Genomic DNA, 22,807 nt, shown 5'->3' with positions numbered 1-22,807 from the left:
TGTTTATTGAAAGCAGTGTCTGTTGGTCCATATGTGGTCCCTGGCTCACCTCATGCCAACAACCTACAATCCCTAAAGATAAAGGGCAGGGCGGGCGGATTGTGACCACCCCTCCTGTTCCTTCTCACCGCTACCTAGTTTGGTTGGAATCTTTAGTGTCAGCAGCGTTGGCTTTGTTCTACAAAGTAAGAATCATCTAGGTTTTAATCATTTTACTGGTTAGCGTTAGATTAGTCTAAAAACCGTGGGGAGTCCTCCCCTCTCACTGCATCATTTGGATAACAGACTATGCTCAGGAGTCCGGGCTTCCAACTCTGTGATTCCTGCTGCCGTCCTTCTCAGTCAGTGACGACCACCGGCGCTGCCTATAACTGCCTTGGGAAATTCATGTCACGGCAAGGTGCGGTATCTGCCAGTTGTTACCCAGCCGTACCAAAGGAGGGAGAGAACTTCATCTCCTCCAACACCTCCTGGAGAAGGCCATGAGGCACCAGTTGGACTCAGGCTGGGGAGCTCCCCCATACATCAGCCTGACTGCAGCAGGAGGCACACTCCTTGCTGAAAGTCTGACTCTGGCAGGGGAGAGTCTGCTCCCTACTGACCCCACAGCAGGGTCTTGTCGGGAAGCTAGGGAGAGCACTCATAAGTCTTCCTCTAAGTCCACTTCAGAGAAGTTGGACTGAGCTGTAAGCAAACCCACCAGCTTGGCGTGTGATGCCTTGGGACATACTAAGTTCCAGAGAATCCATAAGCGTTGGGCTCCATTGGTACCGGACCGTGTTTCATTGGTACTGTCTGCCCCAGCTCCTCCCAAAACCTGGGATCTGTTGTCACCGACAAAGTCTGGTCACCGCTAACTTTGGATACCACCCCCTTTGCCGGCTCTGACGGCCCAAACAAGCAGAAACGCCACTCATTCTGGGAAGATCTCAGTGTGTTGCCACCCCACAGGATGTTTTTGCTATCCCAGATCCAGAATCCCCTCCTCCATCAGGCCCCTCCATTTCCAGGGAGATAATATCACCTCCGAAGACATTGACTGCTGGAAGGGTTTTATCACCTGTCCCATAAGCAGAATAAACCTTCCTTCCAGTGGCACTGATAGTACCATCATGGGAGATTCTGAGCCATCTGCGGAACCACTCTTCCCTTATTTTACATGTTCACCACACAAAGGACCTGCACTGCTTTGCAACCACCCTCTGCCTCATCTAACTTGGAGCCGCTGGTATCTGATGCCATGGGGGTCCCTGTTACCATCTGTTGACCCCTCCTTCTGGCCGTATTGGGGGCTTTTGGACCAAGTACCCCCCTGAAGAGTCTATCTAATCTACCAGGGAGATACCCTTTGCCTCCCCTCTAAGGGGATGCCATCGGAGGAACATTATGGGCTCCCTACACCTCATGGCCTGGAGGCTTGATGGCTGAGTGGTATCAAGCGAGCCGGTTCGGCACAAGTCCAGCGAGTCCTGCTGGATAGCAGGGAGCCCTCCACGCAGGTCACGTACAGGGCTAAGTGGAAGTGGTTTTGCCTGCTGGGCAGAGTCCCGGGGTATTCTGCCCGGTCTCTCACCAACGCAGGTGATCCTGGAGTACTTGCTACAGCTAACGCTCCAGGGATAGGCTGTGGCCTCCCTGAAGGCCCAGCTAGCAGCCATATTGACCTTCCTTCAGCCGCTGGAAGGGAGATCGCTTTCTCCCATCCGATGACGATTAGGCTCCTGAAAGGGGTGGAGAGGCTTTATCCATAGGTCTGCGACCCGGTGCCTTCCTCGGATCTCAACCTGGTCTTTTCACGACTTACAGGGCCCCCTTTGAACTCAGGGCTTCATGCCTTCTGCTCCTGCTTTCCTGGAAGGTGGCCTTCCTGGTGTCTATTACCTTGGCAAGGAGGGTCTCTGAGATTAGGGCGCTGACCTCGGAGCCCCCCATACTGTATTTTATAAAGATAGGGTTCAGTTGAGGCCATACCTGGCCTTCCTGCCTAAGGTGGTTTCCCAATTTCATTATAACCAAGATATTTTTCTCCCTTTGTTTTTCCCAAACCTCACAGTTTGGAGGAGGAGAGAAGGTGGCACTCACTAGATGTAAGACGGGCCCTGACCTTCTACATTGAGCACACGAGGCCGTCCCGGAGGGCGACGCAGCTCTTCATGGCAGTGGCTGACCGGATGAAAGTTTCACCTGTCTCCACCCAGTGCATTCCCTTGTGGATAACTTCCTTCATCAAGTTCTGCTACAAGCAGGCAAAGGTGCTGCTTCCGGGGACCATCACAACATACTCAACCAAAGCTCAAGCTTTGTCTACGGCATTCCTAGCGAGAGTGCCTGTGCAGGACAGCCGTCTGCAGAGCAGCCGTCTGGTTGGTGGTACATACCTTCACGTCCCACTACGCCATCATCCAGCAGGCGCGGGAAGACGCGGGCTTCAGCAGAGCTGGGCTGCAGGCAGTTCATTGCTAACTCTGGCCCACCTCCAAGATACTGCTTGTTAGTCACCTGTAATGGAATGGACACAAGCAAACACTCGAAGAAGAAAACAAGGTTACTTACCAGTAACTGCTGTTCTTCGAGATGTGTTGCTCATGTCTATTCCATGACCCACACCCTCGTCCCCGCTGCCAGAGTTGGTGGAAAGAAGGGACTGAGGGGGCGTAGGGCTGGCAGCACCTCGTATACCGCGGCATGTGCGTGGGCCTCTAGAGGGTGCCGGAGCCGGCCCTACGGGATCTGCTAAGGGGAAAAAAGTTCCGGTAACCGTGCACGGAGGAGTGCACACACCTATAGTGGAATAGACATGAGAGAAACAGTTAGAAGAACAGCAGTTACTGCTAGTGACAGGCAGTGATCAATGGCTCCATGTCTAGCTGGCAGCTGGTCACAAGCGGAGTGCCCCAGGGGTCGGTCCTGTGGCCGGTTTTGTTCAACCTCTTCATGAATGATCTGGAGGATGGGGTAGATTGCACCCTCAGCAAGTTTGCAGATGACACTAAGCTGGGGGGAGTGGTAGATACCCTGGAAGGTAGGGATAGGATACAGAGGGACCTAGACAAATTGGAGGATTGGGCCAAAAGAAATCTGATGATGTTTGACAAGGACAAGTGCAGAGTCCTCCATTTAGGATGGAAGAATTCCCTGCACAGCTACAGACTGGGAACCGACGGGCTAGGCAGCAGTTCTGCAGAAAAGGACCTGGGAGTTACAGTGGACAAGAAGCTGGATTTGAGTCAACAGTGTGCCCTGGTTGCCAAGAAGGCTAATAGCATATTGGGCTGCATTAGTAGGAGCATTGCCAGCAGATCGAGGGAAGTTCATATTTATTCTTACAATATAAGTGACTTAGTTCTAGCACATCTTTATTTCTTGTCTATTAGAGTTACATTTCTTTTATGGAAGAACATACATTTCGCATCTCTCTTTATTTAGGAGTTAGAAATAAATCCTATTTCTTTGTAAATATAAGTGATGTGCAGTGTTTTCTTCGTCGTAGAACACATTCAATCCCAAATTTCACTTCAGTATGGAGCCAGTGAGCCTGTAGGGGATGAAAAGCCAGTAACCTTTTCAAATTCTGGAGTTACAGTTATGGTGATGCTGCCAGCTAAGGCACTGCAGCCATGCAAAGACAGCAATGGAAAACAGATCCACGGGCTGAGTCTGTTAAATATCAACTTTCATTTAATAAACGGCTTGTTTTGGGTCCTAGTAATGAAGAAGAAAGTAGGGCATTCTCACTTTCTACAGAGGGTGCCTGTAAATTGCTTTTAGTCAGAAGATAGTTTATCCCTCATATACCTCTTCTCTTGTACCTTAATACTGCCTGTCACTTTTTTTACGTTCTCAGTAAAACTAAGACAGAGTGGAAGTGTCAGTGTAAAGTGCTCTGTGTGAGCTTGCGGACAATTCTTTTGGCAGCTGGGCCAGATGTTGTATGCTTTATGTTTTTGGGAGGCTTTTGACCACTGGCTTCATATCAGAAATAGTAGATCATGTTCAGAGAAACCCAAGAGCACATGTTTCCATGGTGGAGTATTTACATTTCCAGAGCACTGGTTACTCCTGTTGATGTAATAGAACTTCCTTGATGTTAGTTTTTTTGCAAATGTAGTTAAAACAGAGAAATGTCAGTATTTTAAGAGTTTTATATTTTACTCCAAAGGAAAAGGAAAGATGAAAGTGAATCCTATGTCAATTTAAGGGCAAGGGTTGGATAAGTACAGTTTCAGTGGACATTAAAACACTTTGAGGGCATGAAAATTGTGGAGTTAATCTAATCTTCATTTAATTCCATATAGATGGCATTCTTTAATTAAAAAGATGATTAATATAGAACAACCTCATTAAACACTTTTGGATAAATATGTGCAAAACATCACTAATATAATTCCCAGACCAAAAAAGGTGTTAAAATAGAATTAAGGTTGAAAGTACCTATCAATAACTTAAAGGTAAAAAGCATTACAAGAAAACAAAACATGACATGACATGTTGTGATCATTACAAACCCAGGAAATTCAGCGTTCAGGTTACATTTAAAAGTAATCAAACATGTTAGAGTATGGAAATATCCCAGTAAGGCACCCAAACACCCTTAACATTATCATACAGCCCTGTAGCAGCAACATGTGATTATGGTGTTTTTGGTTTGTGGTCCCACATTAGTTTTAAACTGATTTTTAAAGACACATTTGGGTTTTTTCTCTACTTGTTTCTTCTCATAATGGCAAGTTACTAATAGATACTCTCAATCTTTGTGGCATTTTAATGTAGTTTTGTTTTTGTCTGGGAATTTCCTTGGCATTTTAAATAATTATTAAAAGTTTCATACAGGAGCACTAAACAAGAAACACAAATAGAATGCTACCTTACTGTATTTCTAATGATCTGAAGATAAGTATTCTATAAACCTTAATTTCCTTTTTAAAATTGTAACTTTTTTAAAGGACAGATTGTGCTGCTCCAGTGTGCTGGCTAGTTAATCTGGGTTGACATCTGCTTTGTGTCACTAAAGCAGCCAAAGTGTACTGGTAGCTTTGGCTCTTAAGTTGCAATTGATTTATTGGTTTAGAGCAGTGGTTCTCAAACTTATTTGATCGGGCCCCCCTTGGTTTGTATCTGTAGTCCTTTACAAACTCCCCCCACCTCGAGTACCTATACCGCCACCCAGCTCTGAAGGCAGAGTGGAGAGCAATATCGCTACCAATATCAATATCACTGTTCACAGCAGAATTAGCACCCCATTGCCACCCTTCTGCACTGCTTTTTCCACCCCAGGGCTGACAGCCAGAGCTCTTAGCTCACGCCTCACTTGACACATTCCCACGCCTCCCTTGGGAGGCCTGCCCCGTGGTTCAAGAACCGTTTGTTTAGAGGACTATGTTACAGAGGTAAGAGCTGTGTGAAAGGAGGGATGGGGAGCCCAGCCCCTGAGTTCCAGCGTCGCTGTGTTTTAACAGCTTCCCTGTCGTCCTGCTTCAGTCCCACCTTTCTGAACAGTGGAGCTGAGGCAGCAGTGCCAGAGGAAGCCTTTCAAGCACTGCTGTCTAAGCTAGCATGCAGCCATCTAGTCTTTAAAGAGCAGTGATAGTTGAGTCTGCCAAGTCACCAATGAGAACGCTTGACACGTGTCCAGTCTCCATCATAAAGCTTGCAAAACAAGTGGTGATTGGTTTGCTACCTCTGTTACTGTGGCCTCACAGAAGAGTCATCTGAGCTGTTGCCCTGATCTGCCCCCAGCCTATGTGACCCTAACAATTCGTTACAGCAGTCATTAACAAATTAGGCCTGGTCTACGCTACAAAGTTAGGTTGACTTAAGTCACTCTGCGTTGATGTATTTATGCGTGTGTCTACGCTCAAATTTGTCTCTGCATAGCATAAGCATCTCTCTACAGCGATGCGCTAAAACCATGTCCCCAATTGGTACAGACGTGGTTGACCTACTTTGGTCAGTGCAGTGTGAATGTAGACACTACATGACTTGTGTCAACCCAGCCACAATGGGTCTCACATTGCCCCTGTCCAAAGCAGTCACTGTCACAAGGTTATCGTTTTAAACTCTGCTACCCAGGAGTCTCAGACCAGAACTCTGTCTTCCACCTTAAAACCCTGGGTGTTTACCTAGTTATCCATCTTGGCAAGCATACCTAGCAGCTTACTTTTGTTTGTGCCCAACCAGGCATGGCTCCATGCACACACATGGGTACTAGATGTGCTCTTGCCTGGAGCAGGCAAGAAATGTTGGCTCTCCTGGGCCTGTGGGTGTGAAGAGCCTGTGCAAGCCCAGCGATGGACCAGCCGTAGAAAAGTGGACATCTCTGAGCAGATTGCATGGGGGATGTAGGCAAAGGGGTACAACAGGGATCAGCAGCAGAGCCATGTGAAAACAAAGGAACTCCACTAGGGATACCACAAGATGAGGGAGAGCAGCAAGAAATCTAGTGCTGTCCCACAGACCTGCCATTTTTACAGTGACCTGCATGCTGTACTTGACAGTGATGCCACCAGCACCCCACACACCACTGTGTATGCCTCGGAGCCCAAGATGGAGACTCCTTCCCTGAACAGTGAGGAGGAGGAGCGGGGAGATGTGCTGGGTGACTCCAGCAATGTCACAAGCCAGGACCTGTTTGAAACTCAGCAGGAGTCTAACCACTCTTACCAGGCAAGTGCAGAGGAACTGCTGATGGAGGGGAAGGGAGCTGTGGTAAGGGTGTGCATGTATTTGTTCTTAAAACGTTTTATTTGCTTTTCCTTCCCCCTCCCCCTGCCAATTGAAGATGGCTCCTGGCCTACCCGCAAGTGTACAAGACAAAGGTATCGACTTTTCACTGCTTTATTGGCATACTGTGAGAAATTAAAAAGTTAGAAAGGTACATTCCAAACCACTCCCTGAACAATCATGTGGCAGTCTGATTACACAATCCACATTCGTTCAATGTCCTGTGCTCGGGTAGGAGTGGAACAGAGGTAGAGTCGGCCTCTACCTCTCAGTCCTTCGTTGGGCTAGGTGCTGGGGAGGGGCCTTGAGGAGCACTTGGTTTGTGTGACTAAGAAGGTCCCTTCTATCCCTCTGAGAGAGCTCGATTAACATTTCATGGAGATACTCTCCAACCCTCTCCCAAAGGTTTCCAGTGTTGGCGGCCTTATTTCTTCCTCTGCAGCGGGAACTTTCCCATGTGACTCTGTGATGAGTTTAGCTGGTGCTATTGCAGCAAATAGACTAGTGGCATATGTGCGTAGGTGGCTTAGGGGCACCAGCAACAACTTGATTCTCTGTCTTTGAGACCCGCAGGAGTGAGATATCAGCCAAAATCCCCACTGCCTGTGAACAATAGTGCCAGTGTTCACTGCCAACCCTCACACTCGTGCCCAGGGAATAGAGGCTGAAATTCGATAGTTTCATGCAGCAGAAGATCACCCCCCATCCTTCCTCCCCTGCCCACCACACTCACCATGGCTGGAGCTGGAAAGCGGTGCTGTACTGAGGCTCCCCAAAGCTGAAGTGTCCATAGGCATTTCATCTTAAAAGGATTTCGGGGAATAAGGGAAGGGAGTTTCCTTTTCACTGATGGCTGTAAATATAATGGTGTATCTGTCTATTTTTTATCAGCAGCTTCTGGCATCGTGACCTTGAGAGGTGCCCTTTCCACACCTGCAGAATTCCTGATCCTGATGAGGAGAAGGAAGAGGACTAAGGATGACCTGTCCTGTGAGATCTCAGAAGCCCGGGCTTCCCTGGGCCATGAACAGAGGGCTTAGAGGGCCAATATGACTGAGAGCATGGAGAAGGCCAGAGGACAAGCAAAAGGCCTGGGAGTCCCAGCAGGACAAGGAGTGGGAAATGCACCAGGACATAATTGGTCTTCTGAGGTAGCAAACCCAAATGCTGCAGACCCGGTTGACTTAGCGGTACACAAATCCTGGACTCATCAGCCTTTGCACTCCTTGGAGAACTCCAGAGTTGCTGCTCCTTACATCACTGAGCATACCACATGGCATCATGGACTGCATCCTTATCCCTACCGCTCCACGCTGGGGAACTAGGAAAACCACAGCTTCACATACAATGACCTGTGAAAACCACAGATTGGTGTATGTGTAGCCACAAAGGATGATGCTGAACTACCTTTTTGTTTACACAAATGGTCATAAATGTTTACTTCCTTTTCAATAGGAATTTTACAAGTTTCACCCTGTTAAGTTATGGTAAAAGTTTGTATGATGTATGTGTGTGTTTGCACGTTGATTTTGTGCAGTGTGATTTCTTGACTGCTGCTATTCATTCTGTAATATTTGTTGTGAACTAATAAAAATACTTTGATTCTCCAAAAATGGAACCTTAATGTATACAAAATTTCACAAAATCAAACCATACTTTATAAAGGTACATTAAACACCACAGTATTTATAGCCTCAGGAAAACATCTAGCCATATTTATAAATGTATAGCAAGCACCACACAGTTCAAAGTCTGAGGTCCAGCAGTATTTATAACTTATAGCAGACAAAAACCAAAAAATACATCATTTAAATTACTAGTGATGTCGTTTGCCAATAACTCTTCGATCTACCAAAAGTCTCCCTTTTTGTTGATGTACTCACTAGCATGGTGGGCTGATCCCAAAACAGGGATGTGTGTTTTATTTATTGCCTCCGCACAATTCAGGAACCCCGTTGCTGCAGATCCATCCACTATTTCTTACACGTTGCCGAGAGTCATAGTCCTGTGTAGCAGGAGACAATCAATGGCGCTACACACTTGCATGACAGTACCTCTCATAGATTTTCCAGCTCCAAAATGATTTCCCACTGACCGATGACAATCTGCCTTTTCAAGCTTTCAGAGCATGGTTGCCACCCGCTTCTCCGCTATCAGCGCAGATCTCCATCCTTGGAGGTTTTTAATGCCTGGCTTGCACAAGCCCTGGCTGGGATGGTTTAGTCGGGGTTGGTCCTGCTTTGAATAGGGAGGTTGGACTAGATGACCTTCTGAGGTCCCTTCCAACTCTAATCTGTGATTCCATGATTGATCTCTTTCTGGTATCCCTGTGCTGGGGCGAGCGAGGTGCAAACGTGCAGAAATGTGGCCTTTTGCACCCAAAAATTCTTCAGTCACTGCTGCTTGTCCCAAACTTGCATTTGGATCCAGAAGGGGCACTCTGCTGTCTGCAGCTGCTCTGTGAACACCACAAGCAACCTGGAATATTTTTGTTTTGCTACATCCATCAGCAAACGTTCCTTGAAGATATCCTCATCTTCTGCGTTGTGATCTCAGCTGTTGCGGTACTTCATGAAGGTCTGCAAATACAGGAAGAATTGTGTGTCTTGTATTTTGCAGCATTCATGAAATCAGTATTGAGCTCTATGAACTCTATGCTTCTGTCAGCGATGGCAGAGACAGAAAAAGCCTCTGTCGGTTTGTGGAAATTTTAAAAAATGGTGCCAAAATTATGGGATGTGGAATGTATTATGGTCTGGAGAAAGTTGCATGCTGAGTACTTGACCAGTGGCTCCCAGAGCCCCCTGGATGAATCATTAGTATCTCAGAAAACGTTGTGAAAATGTCCCAGAAGGCATTGCATTGAGTGACGGTGGCACGAGGCACACTGGGATACCTAGCTGTGGTGTACTGTGGAACTTTTTGTATCTGCTCAAGCACTGACTGTGAGTGCATGCAGTGCCAGAGCAAGCGACCAAGTATACATGCACCTGAGCAATATACAAACTTTGGTGGCTGTACACCAGTGTAACTTGCAGTGACCGAAGTCTGAAATGGAGACATGGCCTTAGCTTACCTATAACCTCATTTTTTCAAATATAGCCTGTGTACAAGATTTCAAATAACGTTAAATCTGTGGAAAGTGTCAAGAGTTTGTGGTGGTCTCTTTATTATTAAAGTCATTCAGGACAAAGAAAAGATTGATACAGATACTGAAATTCTTAAGGACCTGTTTTAAAATTAATTTTAACTCCTAAACTAAGCAATGGATTTACTTGTAAGTTCTCGGAAAATGTATTCTTGACTCAAAAAGCAAGTGCTGTAAGTTTGGGAGAGAGACACTGTATTCTTCATACATAACAAATGGGCTGACTCTGTTTTAAATACAAGATAGGACTTAACTGTAACTCTGGAACCTCGGCTACCATCTCCGTAATACTACTGTCTGGTGTTCTGGAAAACGAGATCTAATCAGAATGGAAATATCAGAACATTTGAACTTTGAAGATGACTGAGCACTTTAAGGAGATCAGGGTTCTTTTAGTATCTGCTTGGGATTGATCAAAAGTTTTTTCTGTCATCAAGAGGAAAGTTTTCTGATATTCAAGATCCTCCCTTTCCCTCACTCCCACTTACACTCGGGATCTTCCTTCTCTAGACTGAGGAGTAAGTCTGTGTCTTCTCTGTCCTTTAAAACAGGGCTCCTGGAAGTCAAGGTTACCATCCTTGAGCTTCTCCAGCACACCAGCAATCCCCATGTCTCTGGCCATAGTAGCTTATATGGGCTTCCCCTTCTGAAGGGTGAGTCTTCCAGAGGAGTGGTGCATCTTCCTCCACTAGTCCTGAGATATGTGTCTCAGGATAGCCACTGCTTCAGTGAGCCCCCACCCTCTCGTCCAGATGTATGCAGATATTCCTTCTGGGAGGGATGATGATTGAGATGTTCCAGGGGATTAGAAGCAGGACCAGCTGAAGTCTCACCTGTCCTCTCTGGACACCAGTGTGGGCTCAGACCCTATTTCCCTGTAAGATGTTATCTGGAGCTTTCAAGGTCCGTTGGTCTAGGAGAAGATCTGGCCATTTGTGCTCTTCAAAGCTAGGGATACGAAATCTTAAGAAATCAGTCAGTTTTTCAGACCATTTCACTGAAACTCTGTATCTGAGAATAGACAAGAAGAAATGTTGTGTTCCTGATTTGCTGTGGATTTCCTGGAGGTTGTTCTGGACTGTAAGGCCAAAAGCATTTAGGGCCTGCTGTTGGCATCAGTAAATGAATTTTTCACCATTCTTTTCAGGATAAACTTCTGCTCTGACTTGCCCTTTGTGCTGGCCCTGTCTTTCACCTCTGGTTGATTACCTTGTGCATTAGGAGCCGTCAGAGCCTGGTATACGTCTGCCCTGGTGCTGGTGCTGCACAGCTGGTGCTCATGTGAAAACTAGCTCCAAGCGGGAGCCCTGCACACAGCTCTGTGCGAGTTGTGAAGGGTTTATTCTTGGGCCGGTTTCGTACAGCAGTATTTACCTGGTGTCTTGCAGTTCCCTGATTCCACCTGCAGCAACTGGAGTCGGGACCATTTTTCCTGTTTTTTTCAGTACTGGACAAACACCAGGCAACTGTGCCATGCCATGGCATTTCTGTGCTGATACCAAGAGAAACTCGAACTTCAAATGTTGCGGGTTTTTTATTTGTTAAATGTGTCTTGCAACAAAAAGCAGACAACGTCTTAGGCACTTTCTAAAGTGGGAAGTAGAAAGAAAAGCCTGTGGAAGATTTTGGGAACTACAGGGCAGTGAACTGAGCTGTGTCTCTGGGGAGCTCAAAACACAGGAACACTGATAAATGAAGTGCCACATTTTGCTTTCTCACACAGCTTTGTAGGCCACTGGGTTGGGAAGGTTACATAACCGGACTCCATATTACTATTAGTGCTGAGATTAAATCACTTCAAACTTCCCTGTTACTGAATGACTGTTTTGGCTCTGTCAATAAAATGCTTCTGAAACTTTGCCAGCTGGAGCAAGAAAACGAAAGGCTTCCATCCTGGTTACTGCTGGATAAAGGAAATCGATGTGTTGAAAACATTTTAAAGTGAGCATGCTGCAGCGTTTGGAATACGAATATTGAACTTTGCTTTGCAATCACACTATTTTTTCATGAATGGCCTGATGGAGAGTGGCCAAACATGACATCAGTAAACATAAGAACCGGGGAGGCTTTGTAGTAGTGTAGAGAAAAGGGAGATCGGTCACTTAATACAATGGCGAGAGAGGCCTGGGTTAAATTAAAAGGTAACGTTCAGCGCTGATAAAAAGAAATACTTTCAGCATACAATTAATCCATGGAATTCAGTGCTACTTGATATTATTGAGGTAAGCAATAGAATCATGGAACCATCGGGTTAGAAGTGACCACACGGGTCATCTAGTTTAACCCGTTTCCAAGATGCAGGATTTGTTGTGTCTAAACCCTCCAAGACAGATGGCTGTCCAGCCTCCTTTTGAAAACCTCCAGTGAAGGAGCTTCCACAACATCCCTAGACAGTCTGTCTCATTAGCCTACAGTTCTTACACTGAGGAAGTTTGGCCTTAAATTTAATCTAAATCTGCTCTGCTGTAATTTGGACCAGTTGCCTCTTGTCCTGCCCTCTGTGGCAAGAGAGAACAACTTTTCTCCATATTTTTTATGGCAGCCTTTCAAGTATCCAAAGATCGCTGTCATGTCCCCCCTTAATCTCCTTTTCCAAAGTAAACATACCCAGTTCCTTCAGCCTGTGCTCATATGGCTTATGTTCCATCCCTTTGATCATCTTTGTCACTCGCCTCTGGATCCTTTCCAGTTTCTCTGGATCCTTTCTATACATTGGTGACCAAAAATGGATACAGTACTCCAGCTGAGGCTTAACTGGTGCCGAGTAGGGGGTTCCATCACCTCCTGTGACTTGCATGCTGTGTCTCTGTTAATGCATCCTAAAATTTCATATGCTTTTTTTTTTTTTTTGTTGCAACAGCGTAACATTGCTGACTTGAGTTGAGGTTGTGATTTACCACAATTCCCATATCCTTTTCAGCATTGCTGCTGCCAAGTCAGTTATCCCCCATTCTGTATTTGTGCCTTAGGTTTTTTCCCCCCCCTAAGTGTAGCACCTTACATTTGTCATAATTGAATTTCATTTTGTTGTCTATAGCTCAGATTTCCGATTTATCAAGATCCCTCTGAATTTTAGCTCTATCCTCCAAAGTGTTGGCAACCTTCCCTCCCCCCTGCAGCTGTGTGTCCTCTGCAAACTTGATCAGTATTCCTATATCCAGGTTGTTAATAAAGATGTTAAACAACAGTGGACCCAGAACAGATCCCTGTCTTACCTCAATTGAGACCTCCCTCCAATCTGACATCATTCCACTAATAGTTACTCTTTGTTTGCCTCTGTTTAACCAGTTCTGTAGCAACTTAATGGTAGTTCTGCCGAGCCCGCATTTCTTCAGCTTACTTATTAGAATGTCCTGTGTCAAAAGCCTTGCTGAAGTCCAGGTATATAATGTCCACCACATTCCTCCATCCACCAAACCAGTTACCCTGTCAAAGTAGGAAATCAAGCTGTTTTGGCATAATTTGATTTTAGTAAATCCATGCTGCCTGCTAATCCTCCAGGTGTTCGCAAATTGAATATTATACATTGCTCCAGTAGCTTCCCAGGTATCAAAGTCAGGCTGATGCAGCGGTTTTCATTTAGAGACTTCAAAGCTCTTTCCAGAGGTGTGTGTGTATGCACATTTTATATATGAGGAAATTAGATATGGTGAGGTTGAGTGACTTGGCCAAGTCCACACAATAAGTCAATGTCAGAACTATGTGGGGAAAACCTAGATGCCCTAGTCTGGTACCCTGTATGGCCTCGGTCCACGCTGCCTTCCTAGCTTTGTAAGTTTAACGGTGTAATATTTATGAATAAGCAGAGCATCCACAGAAAGGCTAGCTGGGATCAAATGATATGGGCATTTCAATTCTCCATTCAACAAGGGATAAGTAGATTATCACTGGGGTCTGGAAGAAATTGCCTCCATTTTTATTATTTCATAATAATGAGTACTATGGAAACTTTAAGCCTTCTTCTGAAGCACCAGTTGCCTCAAATTAGGAAGAATCTTCCCATAATAGCAGGCTATTCCATAATTGTCTATTATGGAGTTCGTTGCCCTTCCTCTGAAGCATCTGGTCCTGGTTACCATCAGAGTTCAGATACTGAATTAAAGTATCACTTGCCTCATCAGCTATGGCAGTTTTTATGGGCAAACAATGAAATAACAGAGAGGCAACTAGAGGGCTAGTGATGGGGAACATTCATTCTAAATCTGATTACATGACTGAACTTGTACGTTTTGATGCCATGGATGTGAGTGGAGGCTAAGTTTTCTGTTGCTTTATCTTGCTTGTGTTCTATGGAGAGAAGATGGCGATGTTATACTGAGATATGATTTAATGCTAGAGAAAGTTGCTGTGGAAATTGCATTAGTTGAGGGGTATTCGTATAATTTGGAGAATACATGCTGAAGTAAATCCTGTTTCCTTGTCTGAAATACTTCCTGGTTAAAAATGGTCTGATAGCCTGTTGGCTGCCTCACTGCTTACCAATAGCAAAGCATGAAAAATAACTGCTGGCAATGCATTGTGGCGAGAAGAAGGATGGTCAAGAGCAAAGGACTCGATGAGCACACTTAGGAGAGGAGGAGCTCTGTTTCTCCACGAAAATGAAGATATAAGCATTAAATTGAAGCCAGAGAGCTTTTCTCTGTCCCCATTCTTGGCTCAAGTGGGTAGCAGTCATTGTAAAATCAAGTCAGATGACTGTTGGAACTATCTTTCAACTTGCAGCTTCATTGTGCCAAACCTGAATTATCATCTCTTACGAGGTCTTAAACTGCCAGAAGTGCAGGGAACGGGAAATGTTGCAGAAGATTTAGGACTCCCACTAAAAATCAGTAAGCGGTTCATTAATGCTTTTTGGTTGTTTTAGAGGAATCTTGTTTTGAGTCTTGATTTGTTTTGGATTATTTAGCTGTACATTATTTATTTTTTTCTCATGGATTTATACAGTTGTTTTTGCCCATCAATTCGCTGTATGGTTTAATGGGACAAAACTCACTATTCACTGAATTTAAGATTTTGGTTTTCTTTAGATTCATAACTTCCCCAATCCCTTTCCTTTTAAAGCAATGGACATTTTGTTTTGGAAACATGGGCTGGTGTTCAGCAGAAGTGTGTTTCTATCTGAGCCAGGACTTGCAAACCTCCCTCCCCCAATCCCATATCTGTTTCCCAATGTGGAGGTGGCCATGTGGTACACAGGGCAGGTATTCCAATTTAATGAAACAGAAACACAGTAAGTATGTAATGGAACTTCATTTTGAGGCGGTTTATTAAAGTAGAAAATCCGGAATTTATTGGAAATGGTTTTTACAATCAGATGTTTCCTGCTGTTGGATTCTAAAGTGACTTTTTCCTCTTGTAAAGGGAATAAGAATGAACTTTGGGCTCAGTTCTCCTATCAGTTGGAGACAATTCTTGACTGAGGCTCTATTCACATGGTTCACTTGCCAAAAGCTTGCAGTCCCCATGTTTCATGTCACCAAGCACATCTGCAGTCAGAAGTTCGTGAGTGTGCTATATGTGACTTGTTATATATAGTCAGCCTTGTGCTCATGATATTGAAAATGGTGTAATAACTCAGCTGTGAAATGTGGGTAAGGCTTTAATTTCTTGGAGTGCTTATGCATGGGAGTACTTTGTATTTTTAATAGTGTGTGTATATGGGTGTAAATTGAGAAAATAATTGAGTAAAATTTTAGACATATTTCCAATGAACCTCACTGATAATGGGTAAAGTGGTATATAAATGGTGCTCCAGTAAATGCCTAAAGATTTTTTTTAGCAAAAATTTTGCAATCTTGCTAACGTTCTGCATCTCCATTTTGAGTAGCAGTGGTGGAAGCTCTGGTGTAGATAAAGTTCCTGCGGCCACCAGTGTTCTTAACACAGTGCCATCTTATCCTGCTCAGAAAAAGGACAACAAAAGTAAAATGAATTAATACTGCCAAAGGGAGTGAAGTGAAGAAAGAGAGATTTAAGAAAAAGATGGCAGGAAAAGCAATTCTAATGTGAAAGTAGGGTCATCAGTAAATTAGGAGCATGAAATTCACACCTTTACTTGTTTGTCTTAACTTTCCTGAGTGTTCCTGTGTAGACGTAGCCTAAGAATGGTTAAATAACTGAATTCCTTTTCTAATCTGCTGTTAACAAGAAAAATAAAGAGGTGGGAAGTAAAGAAGAAGCTGTCAAATAACTTTTAAGTGCAGGTAGGGATTACTTTAAAAATACTGACGTACAAATAAGTCAGCCATTCCATTTAGGGAATTGACTAAGAGCTTTTTGTACCTCTGTCAATTATTTAAAACAAACTAACCCCATGTAACTAACAGAACTGTGCCAATTCTTCACCACATTCATGTATTGGTATGTTCTGATTTCCTATCCTTTGTCCTTATGTGTATTTTAGATTGTAAGCCTTTAGAACAGGAATTTTCCCTTATTTGTTTGTACAGAAGTCAACCTAGTGCGGACCCAATCCTAACTGGGGTCTTTTGGCAATAGCATAATTTTAATGTTTCCTATTATTATACATAAAATATCATAACATGCGTAACTGGCAGGTTCTTGAAGTCTGGAGAAAAGCAAAAGGTAATACTGATCTCTAAAAAAGCGAAGAGGAATGAACCTGGTAATTAATGACCCAACTTCTATCTCCAATAATGTTATAATTTTAAATTAAGTAATCAATAAACATCTACAAAATAATGGAGGTGTGAATAGAAACAAATTACTAATGGGTGACCCATTATTGGTAAGGTTGCATTGCATGTTCTGTTATGATCCCTGGTTTCCAGTCACTCATAAGTCACTCATTTTCTTAAGCTTTCATCTTTCATGATCTTTCCCTGAAGATGAAGTTCTTTTTGGAAAGATTGAGCAAAAATGGTTCAGCTGTATCTGGGTGAGTGGGATGTGAAACCAACAAATACTTCATATTCTAAACACTATTGAGACCTTGTTTATTTGAACAGCCCTATTGTACACCTGAAATGGCTCAGAGTTAAAATTGGAGCGTCTCCTGCCACAGAGCACTTCTGCAGCCCCAGTGAAACTCCTCTACGGGAATGCGGTGGAAAAGGGTGGGAATATTTGTGTAGTAGTAAATCTTGTGGCCTTGCCTATTCTACAGCCTGGCTAAGATGGTTCGTGTGAGGTGTCAAATTCTGCACTGTCTTAACATGAAGAAACTTGTTCATTTTGGAAGAAAAGGTTAACAGTATGGCATTTGTGATCTCTTAGGAATGAAGTGTTCTGTACCGTGCATAGGCTGCGGCGAGAGTTTTTGGGGGTGGGCTGGAAGTAGTGGTGGAAAGAAAGAGGTAAGACATTGGGAGTAGAGCTGGTTGAAAAAACTTGGCGAATACAGTTCTGCCAAAATTGAAGTGCTTCACTAAATGGTGTCAATTTCACCAAAATTTTATTTTGGAGAAAAAAAGGGGGGGGAAAACATTCTGTCGATGTCGATGTTTCATTGAAATAATATTATCGGAACAAAACATTTTTGATTTTTCCTTTCAAAACAATTTCTTGTTTTGAATGTTTTTATTTCATATTATATAGTAAAATTTAAGAAGTCAACATGAAACAACAATTTTTGTAAATTTTCTTTTGCCGAGTATTTCAAAATGTTCAGGTTTCTTTCCTAATCAGAACATTAACAAATTTTGAAATTCTCAAATCCACCATGAACCAGAATTTCCATTCCCTGCACAGCTCTAATTGGAAAACATGTGTGGAAGCCCTAAAACAGCTGACCCCAAAAGTGGTGATGCCCCTTTTGATAAGTTGGAATTCAGGCGGTATGTTTGGATTTGACTGAATACAAACACTAGTCAAATGGTTATTGTAGATGAGTAAAATGCCATCTCCTTGTGAAATACAGATACAAGGTAAATGTGAGTCCTGATGACTTTGTATACTGTATTCACTCTTTAATACCAAAAGTGCTAGGAGCTCTGGTACTTGGCCGCCATTCTTGACAGTGGCATTCTGATGCCCCTTTTCTTAGCTACCTCTCTATATCTGATGTAAAACTGTTCAATCCTTTACATTAAAATGACTGGAAATGAGTTTAATTGCTACAGGAATACTTTATCACTCTCCCCTCAAATTCAAATAGAGCTTCTTTTGTTGAAATTTTTAGAGTTATGTTTCTGTAATTAGCTACAGGTCTATGGGTGCTTGGGAAAGCTTAGTGGAGTATAGTGTCTAATTTAGAAGAGTTGTAGCTGTGTTGGTCCGAGGGCATGGGAGAGACGAGATGGATGAGGTAATAATATCTTATTGGACCAACTTTTGTTGCCAGCGATGGTTCCTGAGTTTTTTCTGAAGTCCTTTTTCAGAGTTGGTCTCATAGCGTGGCACCAACATAGCTATAACAACAATACAAGGTACTGAATTTTGCTATCTGAAATGGAAATTCCACAATGTGAAGAAGGAAGCCATTCTTTGCAGCAACATCTATTTCCTGACCAGATAAAAGAAACAAAACATCATCCCCAGAGGACACATCTGTAACCCTCTGAACACCATATACAGCCATAAATATGCCAAACAACTCTGCAGCAGGTCTTCAGAGTTCTTGGAGTCATTGTGGATAGTTCTCTGAAAACATCCACTCAGTGTGCAGCGGCAGTCAAAAAAGCTAACAATGTTGGGAATCATTAGGAAAGGGATAGATAATAAGAGAGAAAATATTATATTGCCTCTTTATAAATCCATGATATGCCCACGTCTTGAATATCGCGTGCAAATCTGGTCACCATCTCAAAAGAGATGTATTGGAATTGGAAAAGGTACAGAATAGGGCAACAAAAGTGATTAAGGGGTATGGAACAGCTTCCATATGTGGAGAGAGATTAATAAGACTGGGATTTGGGGGGTATATGATAGAGGTCTATAAAATGAGTGGCATGGAGAAAGTAAATAAGGAAGTGTTATTTACTCCTTCACATAACACAAGAACTTAGGGGTCACCAAATGAAATGAATAGGCAGCAGGTTTAAAATGAACAAAAGGAAGCTTTTCTTCACACTACGCACATTCAATTTGTGAAACTCTTTGCCAGAGGATGTTGTGAAGGCCAAGACTATGATAGGGTTCAAAAAACAACTAAATAAGTTCATGGATAGGTCTATAGAATCATAGACTGTTAGCGTTGGAAGGGACCTCAGGAGGTGTCTAGTCCAACCCCCTGCTAAAAGCAGGACTAACCTCAGCTAAATCACCCCAGCCAGCGCTTTGTCAAGCCGCAGCTTTAAAAACCTCTAAGGATGGAGATTCCACCACCTCCCTGAGTAACCCATTCCAGTGCTTCACCACCCCTACAGTGAAAAACTTTTTCCTAATGTCCAGCCTAGACCTCCCCCACTGCAACTTGAGACCATTGCTCCTTGTTCTGTCATCTGCCACCACTAAGAACAGCCTAGCTCCATCCTCCCTGGAACCTCCCTTCAGGTAGTTGAAGGCTGCTATTAAATCCCCCCTCATCCCCCAACTCTTCTGTGGACTAAACAAGCCTAGTTCCCTCAGCCTCTCCTCATAAGTCTTGTGCTCCAGCCCCCTAATCATTTTTGTTGCCCTCCGCTGGACTCTCTCCAATTTGTCCACATCCTTTCTGAAGTGGGGGGCCAAAACTGGATACAATACTCCAAATGCGGCCTCACCAATGCCGAGTAGAGGGGAATAATCACTTCCTGTGATCTGTTGGCAATGCCCCTCCTAATGCAGCCCAATATGCTATTAGCCTTCTTGGCAATAAGGGCACACTGCTGACTCATCTCCAGCTTCTTGTTCACTGTAACCCCAGGTTATTTTCTACAGAACTGCTGCCTAGCTCATAGGTCCCCAGTCTGTAGCTGTGCATGGGATTCTTCCGTCCTAAGTGCAGGACTCTGCACTTGTCCTTGTTGCATCTCAACAGATTTCTTTTGTCCCAATCCTCCAATTTGTCTAGGTCACTCTGTATCCTGTCCCTACCCTCCAGCGTATCTATCGCTGCCCCCAGCTTAGTGTCATCTGCAAACTTGCTGAGAGTGCAATCTACCCCATCCTCCAGATCATTAATGAAGAGGTTGAACAAAACCGGTCCCACGACTGACCCCTGGGGCACTCTGTTTGTTACCAGCTGGCAACTAGACATCGAGCCGTTGATCACTACCCGTTGAGCCCGATGATCTAGCCAGATAGAAAGTCCATTCATCCAACCCATACTTCTTTAACTTGCTGCCAAGAATACTGTGGGAGGCTGTATCAAAAGCTGTGCTAAAGTCAAGGTATATCACATCAACCGCTTTCCCCACTTCCACAGAGGCAGTCATCTCATCATAGAAGACAATCAGGTTGGTCAGGCATGACTTGTCCTTGGTGAATCCATGCTGCCAGTTCCTGATCACCTTCCTCTCCTCCAAGTCCCTCAAAATGGATTCCTTAAGGACCTGCTCCATGATTTTTCCAGGGATTGAGGTGCGGCTGACCAGTCTGTAGTTCCGCGGATCATCCTTTTTCCCTTTTTTGAAGATGGGCACTACATTTGCCTTTTTCCAATCATTCGGGACCTCCCCCAGTTGCCATGAGTTTTCAAAGATAATGGCCAATGATTCTGCAGTCACTTCAGCCAACTCTCTCAGCCCCTTGGATGTTTTGCATACAGCCCCATGGACTTGTTTATGTCCAGATTTTGTAAATAGTCTTGAACCTGTTCTTTCACCACTGGGGGCTGCTCACCTCTTCCCCATTCTGTGCTGCCCAGTGCAGTAGTCTGGGAGCTGACCTTGTCTGTGAAGACAGAGGCAAAAAAAGCATTGAGGACTTCAGCTTTTTCCAAGTCATCTGTCATCAGGTTGCTTCTCCCATTCAATAAGGGGTCCACACTTTCCCTAATAGTCCATCAATGGCTATTAGCCAGGATGGACAGGGATGCAAAAGCATTCTTTGAAGTGTCCCTAGTCTCTGCCAGAAGCTGGGAATGGGTGTTTGGGGATGGATCACTTGATAATTGCCTATTCTATTCATTCCCTCTGAAGCACCTGGCATTGGCTGGTGTCAGGAGACAGGATACTGGGCTAGATGAACTATTGGTCTTGACCCGATATTGCTGCTTGTATGTTCTTAAACATGTTTGTTCTGGGATTAAGTTCCCAGATAGAATTTAAAATGCCATATTTTTTCTGCAAAATGCATTAAAAAATCCTAGTATCTTATTTCTCATCGTTATTTTACTAATGACTCTTACTGCGCATTCCCCAGCTGGCTGACTTCCCTTCTGGCTCTGCAGAATCTGTCCTTGGCTAGGGATGGGTACGCTGAGCCACTCCTGCTCCACTCACGTTATTCTTCCCTCCCCCGCCGTCTCCCTGAACAATAGTCTGCTTGTTTCCCCACAACTCCTGTAGGGTCCTATTAGTCTGGTTCTGGCTTTAGGGTTTCAGGTGAGTGGTGGTGATCTCTTCACCCACCACATACATTTGTTGTTCCTGGTATATTGTCTGTATTTAATCACTATATTTTCTGTAGCAGACAGTTTGGTTGGAAAGAATCATCCATGTTCATTCTAGGCTGGATGTGTTACTAACTGGAGGTAGGAAACAGTTCAGATGTGTGATGTGTGCACTCCTGATGCTGTATAAAGAAGATTGAGACTTTCTCTGCTAACCCTATATGTGTGTACGTTGATTTGAACAGTTCTAAAGCAGTCACTATGATGACTGAACTTGGTTAGTATAAGGAATGTTTACTAATTCTCACCCCAATCCTGGGATCCAGTTGCAGGGCTGAGGCCTTATTTTCTATTGTTGCTAATTATTTTTGGTCCAGCTCAATGTTTTGGAAAAAAGGTGGTAATGTATTTTCGTCTTGGGCCCTGTTCATAGACTTTGTAACTTGGGGGTTGGAGTTGGCAATAACATTTGCTTCTGTTGTGTCATACCGTAAGGTCCTTCTCAGGCATTTTAACTATATATTACACAATTAGTAGGCGGTGGTAATGTGTGTAATTCAGTGCTGAATGGTTTCTAAATTCAGTCTTGGGGCTGTTGTGCTGTTTTTGTCAAAACAGTTTCTGTAAAAGTCTAATCCAGATTCCCATGGTAGACATGAACTCCAAAATTTGGTGGTGTTATAGTCTGCTGGATTTTTAGTATGCAATCCAAAGTTTCAGACACCTGTGATGGATTGCTCATTTTTAAAAAAGTAAATGCATTATTGCTACCTACAACTAACTTAACAAATGCCAGGTAACTCCCCTTTGCAACCAAAGCTGTCTGTGGGGCTGTCATATTTTCTTTCCTTTCTGAGCTGGGGAGTGTTCTGGTACTGCTAGTTCTTTCTGCCAAGCGGATCCCACTGTGACATGTCTGCTGTACAAAGTAATGAGCGCTAATCATCATCCTCTTCCTGTGCAGAATGGTAGAGTGCTTCTCTTTATCATGGCTCAAACTACTCCTGTGCTTTCACTGGGACATGCCCTTTGCAGGACTTCCAAAAGGGTCAGGAGATGAAAACCTAGTGAGTTGGGAACCTTACCCACCTTTAAGTCACTAAACTATTAAGAGATTAATAGCATTTCCAACTATTGAAATTCTTGAATTTTCCCTGCTGCATCTTAAACCCATTATTTCCTGTTTGAATTTTGGGGACTAATGAAAAATACTGATCCTATCCTTTTTTCAATATGCTATGGAAAATGTGAGGTCTGTATTTGCATGACAGACCATTTCACTTAACAAACAATCTTCTGATTCCAAGGAGAGAAAAAGTGACTCTGCAGCCTCACTTGCGCTGTGATAGTAGACTTCTGATTCATTAGTGTTGCCATTGGAAATCCAATCCCAAATTCAAGTAGCTGAGTATTTCTGGTTTCTGGTGATCAAGCTTTGGATGTGGGAATATTTTTAAATAGAACTTAGTGCTAGCATTGGTTCTGCAGTGGGTCCAACAGGATAT

At 43.8% G+C, this 22,807-nt stretch overlaps 1 protein-coding gene and 1 long non-coding RNA gene across 2 annotated transcripts in view; both read left to right on the top strand.

Moving 5' to 3' along the window:
• Positions 1–22,807, top strand: part of ST3GAL3 (ST3 beta-galactoside alpha-2,3-sialyltransferase 3) — a 293,993-nt gene that overhangs the window by 50,302 nt on the left and 220,884 nt on the right. The window lies entirely within an intron of this gene.
• LOC137166136 (uncharacterized) lies at positions 6,481–8,325 on the top strand. The gene is made up of 3 exons (XR_010923573.1): positions 6,481–6,663; positions 6,779–6,815; positions 7,612–8,325. It is a non-coding gene; the product is annotated as an uncharacterized lncRNA (long non-coding RNA).

Source organism: Emydura macquarii, unplaced genomic scaffold, assembly GCF_026122565.2.
Source record: "Emydura macquarii macquarii isolate MOO-44397 ecotype Brisbane River unplaced genomic scaffold, CSIRO-AGI_Emac_v2 contig_2805, whole genome shotgun sequence".
In the NCBI taxonomy this organism is placed as follows: Eukaryota; Metazoa; Chordata; order Testudines; family Chelidae; genus Emydura; species Emydura macquarii.
The sequence above is the reverse complement of the archived record's forward strand: the minus strand, read 5'-3'. Positions and strand labels throughout refer to the sequence as shown.